The following is an 8753-nucleotide window of genomic DNA, read 5'->3' on the forward strand; positions in this document are numbered from 1 at the left end:
GAACATGTATAAGTCATGAAGAAAGCAACAGCAACATACTAAACGATCGGGTGCTAAGCTAATGGAATGGGTCATGTCAATCAGATCATTCAACTAATGATGTGATCCCGTTTAATCAAATGACAACTCTTTGTCCATGGTTAGGAAACATAACCATCTTTGATTAACGAGCTAGTCAAGTAGAGGCATACTAGTGACACTTTGTTTGTCTATGTATTCACACATGTATTATGTTTCCGGTTAATACAATTCTAGCATGAATAATAAACTTTTATCATGATATAAGGAAATAAATAATAACTTTATTATTGCCTCTAGGGCATATTTCCTTCAGTCTCCCACTTGCACTAGAGTCAATAATCTAGATTACACAGTATGATTCTAACACCCATGGAGCTTGGCAAATCTCTATGTCTCCCACCGGACTGATCCGGATGGAATTGAAGCATCTCTTGATGTGTTTGGTTCTCTTGTGAAATCTGGATTCCTTTGCCAAGGCAATTGCACCAGTATTGTCACAAAAGATTTTCATTGGACCCGATGCACTAGGTATGACACCTAGATCGGATATGAACTCCTTCATCCAGACTCCTTCATTTGCTGCTTCCGAAGCAGCTATGTACTCCGCTTCACATGTAGATCCCGCCACGACGCTTTGTTTAGAACTGCACCAACTGACAGCTCCACCGTTTAATGTAAACACGTATCCGGTTTGCGATTTAGAATCGTCCGGATCAGTGTCAAAGCTTGCATCAACGTAACCGTTTACGATGAGCTCTTTGTCACCTCCATATACGAGAAACATATCCTTAGTCCTTTTCAGGTATTCAGGATGTTCTTGACCGCTGTCCAGTGATCCACTCCTGGATTACTTTGGTACCTCCCTGCTAGACTTATAGCAAGGCACACATCAGGTCTGGTACACAACATTGCATACATGATAGAGCCTATGGCTGAAGCATAGGGAACATCTTTCATTTTCTCTCTATCTTCTGTGGTCGGGCATTGAGTCTGACTCAACTTCACACCTTGTAACACAGGCAAGAACCCTTTCTTTGCTTGATCCATTTTGAACTTCTTCAAAACTTTGTCAAGGTATGTGCTTTGTGAAAGTCCAATTAAGCGTCTTGATCTATCTCTATAGATCTTATGCCTAATATGTAAGCAGCTTCACCGAGGTCTTTCATTGAAAAACTCTTATTCAAGTATCCCTTTATGCTATCCAGAAATTCTATATCATTTCCAATCAGTAATATGTCATCCACATATAATATCAGAAATGCTACAGAGCTCCCACTCACTTTCTTGTAAATACAGGCTTCTCCGAAAGTCTGTATAAAACCAAATGCTTTGATCACACTATCAAAGCGTTTATTCCAACTCCGAGAGGCTTGCACCAGTCCATAAATGGATCGCTGGAGCTTGCACACTTTGTTAGCTCCCTTTGGATCGACAAAACCTTCCGGTTGCATCATATACAACTCTTCTTCCAGAAATCCATTCAGGAATGCAGTTTTGACATCCATCTGCCAAATTTCATAATCATAAAATGCGGCAATTGCTAACATGATTCGGACAGACTTAAGCATCGCTACGGGTGAGAAGGTCTCATCGTAGTCAATCCCTTGAACTTGCCGAAAACCTTTTGCGACAAGTCGAGCTTTGTAGACAGTAATATTACCGTCAGCGTCAGTCTTCTTCTTGAAGATCCATTTATTCTCAATTGCTTGCCGATCATCGGGCAAGTCAACCAAAGTCCATACTTTGTTCTCATACATGGATCCCATCTCAGATTTCATGGCTTCAAGCCATTTTGCGGAATCTGGGCTCACCATCGCTTCTTCATAGTTCGTAGGTTCATCATGATCTAGTAGCATGACTTCCAGAACAGGATTACCGTACCACTCTGGTGCGGATCTTACTCTGGTTGATCTACGAGGTCAGTAGTATCTTGTCTGAAGTTTCATGATCATCATCATTAGCTTCCTCACTATTGGTGTAGGTGTCGCAGAAACAGGTTTCTGTGATGTACTACTTTCCAATAAGGGAGCAGGTACAGTTACCTCATCAAGTTCTACTTTCCTCCCACTCACTTCTTTCGAGAGAAGGAAACTCCTTCTCTAGAAAGGATCCATTCTTAGCAACGAATGTCTTGCCTTCGGATCTGTGATAGAAGGTGTACCCAACAGTCTCCTTTGGTATCCTATGAAGACACATTTCTCCGATTTGGGTTCGAGCTTATCAGGTTGAAGCTTTTTCACATAAGCATCGCAGCCCCAAACTTTAAGAAACGACAACTTTGGTTTCTTGCCAAACCATAGTTCATAAGGCGTCGTCTCAACGGATTTTGATGGTGCCCTATTTAACGTGAATGCGGCGTCTCTAAAGCATAACCCCAAAACGATAGCGGTAAATCAGTAAGAGACATCATAGATCGCACCATATCTAGTAAAGTACGATTACGACGTTCGGACACACCATTACGCTGTGGTGTTCCGGGTGGCGTGAGTTGCGAAACTATTCCGCATTGCTTCAAATGTACACCAAACTCGTAACTCAAATATTCTCCTCCACGATCAGATCGTAGAAACTTTATTTTCTTGTTACGATGATTTTCAACTTCACAACTTTATTTTCTTGTTACGATGATTTTCAACTTCACTCTGAAATTCTTTGAAATTTTCAAATGTTTCAGACTTATGTTTCATTAAGTAGATATACCCATATCTGCTTAAGTCATCTGTGAAGGTGAGAAAATAACGATATCCGCCACGAGCCTCAATATTCATCGGACCACATACATCTGTATGTATGATTTCCAACAAATCTGTTGCTCTCTCCATAGTACCGGAGAATGGTGTTTTAGTCATCTTGCCCATGAGGCACGGTTCGCAAGTACCAAGTGATTCATAATCAAGTGGTTCTAAAAGCCCATCAGTATGGAGTTTCTTCATGCGCTTTATACCGATATGACCTAAACGGCGGTGCCACAAATAAGTCGCACTATCATTATCAACTCTGCATCTTTTGGCTTCAACATTATGAATATGTGTGTTACTACTATCGAGATTCATCAAAAATAGACCACTCTTCAAAGGTGCATGACCATAAAAGATATTACTCATATAAATAGAACAACCATTATTCTCTGATTTAAATGAATAACCGTCTCGCATTAAACAAGATCCAGATATAATGTTCATGCTCAACGCTGGCACCAAATAACAATTATTTAGGTCTAATACTAATCCCGAAGGTAGATGTAGAGGTAGCGTGCCGACCGCGATCACATCGACTTTGGAACCATTTCCCACGCGCATCGTCACCTCGTCCTTCGCCAGTGTTTGCTTAATTCGTAGTCCCTGTTTCGAGTTGCAAATATTAGCAACAGAACCAGTATCAAATACCCAGGTGCTACTGCGAGCTCTAGTAAGGTACACATCAATAACATGTATATCACATATACCTTTGTTCACCTTGCCATCCTTCTTATCCGCCAAATACTTGGGGCAGTTCCGCTTCTAGTGACCAGTCTGCTTGCAGTAGAAGCACTCAGTTTCAGGCTTAGGTCCAGACTTGGGTTTCTTCTCTTGAGCAGCAACTTGCTTGCTATTCTTCTTGAAGTTCCCCTTCTTCTTCCCTTTGCCCTTTTTCTTGAAACTAGTGGTCTTGTTGACCATCAACACTTGATGCTCCTTTTTGATTTCTACCTCCGCATCTTTCAGCATTGCGAAGAGCTCGGGAATAGTCTTATTCATCCCTTGCATATTATAGTTCATCACGAAGCTCTTGTAGCTTGGTGGCAGTGGTTGGAGAATTCTGTCAATGACGCAATCATCTGGAAGATTAACTCCCATCTGAATCAAGTGATTATTATACCCAGACATTTTGAGTATATGCTCACTGACAGAACTATTCTCCTCCATCTTGCAGCTATATAACTTATTGGAGACTTCATATCTCTCAATCCGGGCATTTTCTTAAAATATTAACTTCAACTCCTGGAACATCTCATATGCTCCATGACGTTCAAAACGTCGTTGAAGTCCCGATTCTAAGCCGTAAAGCATGGCACACTGAACTATCGAGTAGTCATCAGCTTTGCTCTGCCAGACGTTCATAACATCCAGTGTTGCTCCAGCAGCAGGCCTGGCACCCAGCAGTGCATCAAGGACATAATTCTTCTGTGCAGCAATGAGGATAATCCTCAAGTTACGGACCCAGTCCGTGTAATTGCTACCATCATCTTTCAACTTTGCTTTCTCAAGGAACGCATTAAAATTCAACGGAACAACAGCACGGGCCATCTATCTACAATCAAACATACATAAGCAAGATACTATCAGGTACTAAGTTCATGATAAATTTAAGTTCAATTAATCAAATTACTTAAAGAACTCCCACTTAGATAGACATCCCTCTCATCTTCTAAGTGATCACGTGATCCAAATCAACTAAACCATAACCGATCATCACGTGAAGTGGAGTAGTTTTCAATGGTGAACATCACTATGTTGATCATATCTACTATATGATTCACGCTCGATCTTTCGATCTCAGTGCTCCGAGGCCATATCTGCATATGCTAGGCTCGTCAAGTTTAACCTGAGTATTCTGCGTGTGCAAAACTGGCTTGCACCCGTTGTAGATGGACGTAGAGCTTATCACACCCGATCATCACGTGGTGTCTAGGCACGACGAACTTTGGCAACGGTGCATACTCAGGGAGAACACTTTTATCTTGATAATTTAGTGAGAGATCATCTTATAATGCTACCGTCAATCAAAGCAAGATAAGATGCATAAAAGATAAACATCACATGCAATTAATATAAGTGATATGATATGGCCATCATCATCTTGTGCTTGTGATCTCCATCTCCGAAGCACCATCATGATCACCATCGTCACCGGCATGACACCTTGATCTCCATCGTAGCATCGTTGTCGTCTCGCCAATCTTATGCTTCCACGACTATCGCTACCGCTTAGTGATAAAGTAAAGCATTACAGCGCGATTGCATTGCATACAATAAAGCGACAACCATATGGCTCCTGCCAGTTGCCGATAACTCGGTTACAAAACATGATCATCTCATACAATAAAATTTAGCATCATGTCTTGACCATATCACATCACAACATGCCCTGCAAAAACGAGTTAGACGTCCTCTACTTTGTTGTTGCAAGTTTTACGTGGCTGCTACGGGCTTAAGCAAGAACCAATCTTACCTACGCATCAAAACCACAATGATAGTTTGTCAAGTTGGTGCTGTTTTAACCTTCGCAAGGACCGGGCGTAGCCACACTCGGTTCAACTAAAGTTGGAGAAACTGTCACCCGCAAGCCACCTTTGTGCAAAGCACGTCGGGAGAACCGGTCTCGCGTAAGCGTACGCGTAATGTCGGTCCGGGCCGCTTCATCCAACAATACCGTCGAACCAAAGTATGACATGCTGGTAAGCAGTATGACTTATATCGCCCACAACTCACTTGTGTTCTACTCGTGCATATAACATCAACACATAAAACCTAGGCTCTGATACCACTGTTGGGTAACATAGTAATTTCAAAAAATTTCCTACGCACACGCAAGATCATGGTGATGCATTTGGTTGATGTAGTCGTACGTCTCCACGGCCCGACCGATCAAGCACCGAAACTACGGCACCTCCGAGTTCTAGCACACGTTCAGCTCGATGACGATCCCCGGACTCCAATCCAGCAAAGTGTTGGGGAAGAGTTCCGTCAGCACGACGGCGTGGTGACGATCTTGATGTACTACTGTCGCAGGGCTTCGCCTAAGCACCGCTACAATATTATCGAGGACTATGGTGGCAGGGGGCGCCGCACACGGCTAAGAATATGATCACGTGGATCAACTTGTGTCTCTAGGGGGTGCCCCTGCCTCCGTATATAAAGGCTCAAAGGGGGGGGGTGCGGCCGGCCTAGATGTGGCGCGCCAGGAGGAGTCCTACTCCCTCCGGGAGTAGGATCCCCCCCCCCAATCCTAGTTGGAATAGGATTCGCGGAGGGGGGAAAAGAGGAAGGGGGGCCGGCCCCCTCTACTTGTCCTATTCGGACCAAGGGAGGGGAGGGGCGCGCGACCCATCTCTGGCTGCCTCTTCTCTTTTCCACTAAGGCCCATATATCTCCCGGGGGGTTCCGGTAACCTCCCGGTACTCCGGTAAAATCCCGATTTCACCCGGAACACTTCCTATATCCAAACATAGGCTTCCAATATATCAATCTTTATGTCTCGACCATTTCGAGACTCCTCGTCATGTCCGTGATCTCATCTGGGACTCCGAACAACCTTCGGTACATCAAAACGTATAAACTCATAATATAACTGTCATCGAAACCTTAAGCGTGCGGACCCTACGGGTTCGAGAACAATGTAGACATGACCCAGACACGTCTCCGGTCAATAACCAATAGCAGGACCTGGATGCCCATATTGGCTCGTACATATTCTATGAAGATCTTTATCGGTCAGACCGCATAACAACATACGTTGCTCCCTTTGTCATCGGTATGTTACTTGCCCGAGATTCGATCGTCGGTATCCAATACCTAGTTCAATCTCGTTACCGGAAAGTCTCTTTACTCGTTCCGTAATACATCATCCCGCAACTAACTCATTAGTTGCAATGCTTGCAAGGCTTAAGTGATGTGCATTACCGAGAGGGCCCAGAGATACCTCTCCGACGATCGGAGTGACAAATCCTAATCTCGAAATACGTCAACCCAACATGTACCTTTGGAGACACCTGTAGAGCACCTTTATAATCACCCAGTTACGTTGTGATGTTTGGTAGCACACAAAGTGTTCCTCCGGCACACGGGAGTTACATAATCTCATAGTCATAGGAACATGTATAAGTCATGAAGAAAGCAATAGCAACATACTAAATGATCGGGTGCTAAGCTAATGGAAATGGGTCATGCCAATCAGATCATTCAACTAATGATGTGATCCTGTTAATCAAATGACAACTCTTTGTCCATGGTTAGGAAACATAACCATCTTTGATTAACGAGCTAGTCAAGTAGAGGCATACTAGTGACACTCTGTTTGTCTATGTATTCACACATGTATTATGTTTCCGGTTAATACAATCCTAGCATGAATAATAAACCTTTATCATGATATAAGGAAATAAATAATAACTTTATTATTGCCTCTAGGGCATATTTCCTTCATGGACGACTATATTCGGACATCGGAAAGGTTTCGAGTGATTCGGGTATTTTCGGGGGTACCGGGGAGTTATGGGAATACAAGGAAGAAGTAATGGGCCTCATGGGCCAAGTGGTGGAAGAGAGGAGGTAGGGCGCGCGGCCCCCCTAGCCCAAACCGAATTGGACTAGGGGGCCAGCCCCCCTTTCCTCCTTTTCCTCCTTCTCCTTCCTTCTCCTTCTCCTCCTTCCTTTCCTCCTCTTAGTAGGAGTAGGAAAGGGGAGTCCTACTCCTACTAGGAGGAGGACTCCTCCTCCTGGCGCGCCCATAGAGGGCCGGCCGGCCTCCCCCCTTGCTCCTTTATATACAGGGGCAGGGGGGCACCTCTAGACACACAAGTTGATCAGTTGATCTCTCCCAGCCGTGTGCGGTGCCCCCCTCCACCGTATTCCACCTCGATCATATTGTAGCGGTGCTTAGGCGAAGCCCTGCGTTGGTAGCAACATCATCACCGTCACCACGCTGTTGTGCTGATGGAACTCTCCCGTGAAGCTCGGCTAGATCGGAGTTCGCAGGACGTCATCAAGCTGAACGTGTCCTGAACTCGGAGGTGACGTGCGTTCGGTACTTGGATCGGTCGGATCGTGAAGACGTACGACTACATCAACCGCGTTGTGCTAACGCTTCCGCTTTCGGTCTACGAGGGTACGTGGACAACACTCTCCCCTCTCGTTGCTATGCATCACCATGATCTTGCGTGTGCGTAGGAAAATTTTGAAATTACTACGTTCCCCAACAAAGGGAACTTTTCACACAGGTGTAGTCCATGCCAGAATCGGCGCTCGACATAATGCATGATATGTCGCCCAATGTAAAAGAGCCCTGAAGGGGTAAAGCGCCAAGATATAGCATCCAAATAGTCTAGAAGCATTGTCAGGGGGCAAGCTATGGTTTCCTCGCTCCCAAATGCCCGTGGGAACAAGGCGTTCCATTTCCCATCGTGGGCAGCCGAGGAAACCAACTACAACGGATACGAATAGAAAGCCAAGAAGTGTGAAAACCCAGCACAGAAGGGAGACCCGTCCAACTATGGATCAAGCCAGAAGAGAATCCCTCGCCATTGCCCATGGACACCGAAAACTCAAGTCAAATCTCCTACTTGATGGACCGAATAGCTAGACTTCTAGAAATGGGATCCATCCCTACAGTCACACATGAGAAGAGGGCGGCCATGCAGGTACTTCGCTTTAACAAGTTGTAGCCACAAGCCCCCATCCTCCCTAAGAATTCTACAAACTCATCTGAGCATAAGGGCCATGTTCATGCGGTGAGACACAAGGATACCTTGACCATGTGGTACTTCTGTCGTCCGTAGCCGCCTACCAAAAGAACCACGAAAGGTCCTTGTCAAAGGAGCTAAATATGTATCCCTTCTAGCAGAATATGCAACCCCATGATATACATGGGAAGGCTAAAGAGACATAAGTCGATAAGCACAAATTTACTCCTTTTCAAAGTGAACCTCTCGCACCACGGTTTGTATAGAGATGAGACCCGTCCCGTAAGAAGGT

The sequence above is a fragment of the Triticum urartu genome, chromosome 2, assembly GCF_003073215.2.
Source record: "Triticum urartu cultivar G1812 chromosome 2, Tu2.1, whole genome shotgun sequence".
In the NCBI taxonomy this organism is placed as follows: Eukaryota; Viridiplantae; Streptophyta; class Magnoliopsida; order Poales; family Poaceae; genus Triticum; species Triticum urartu.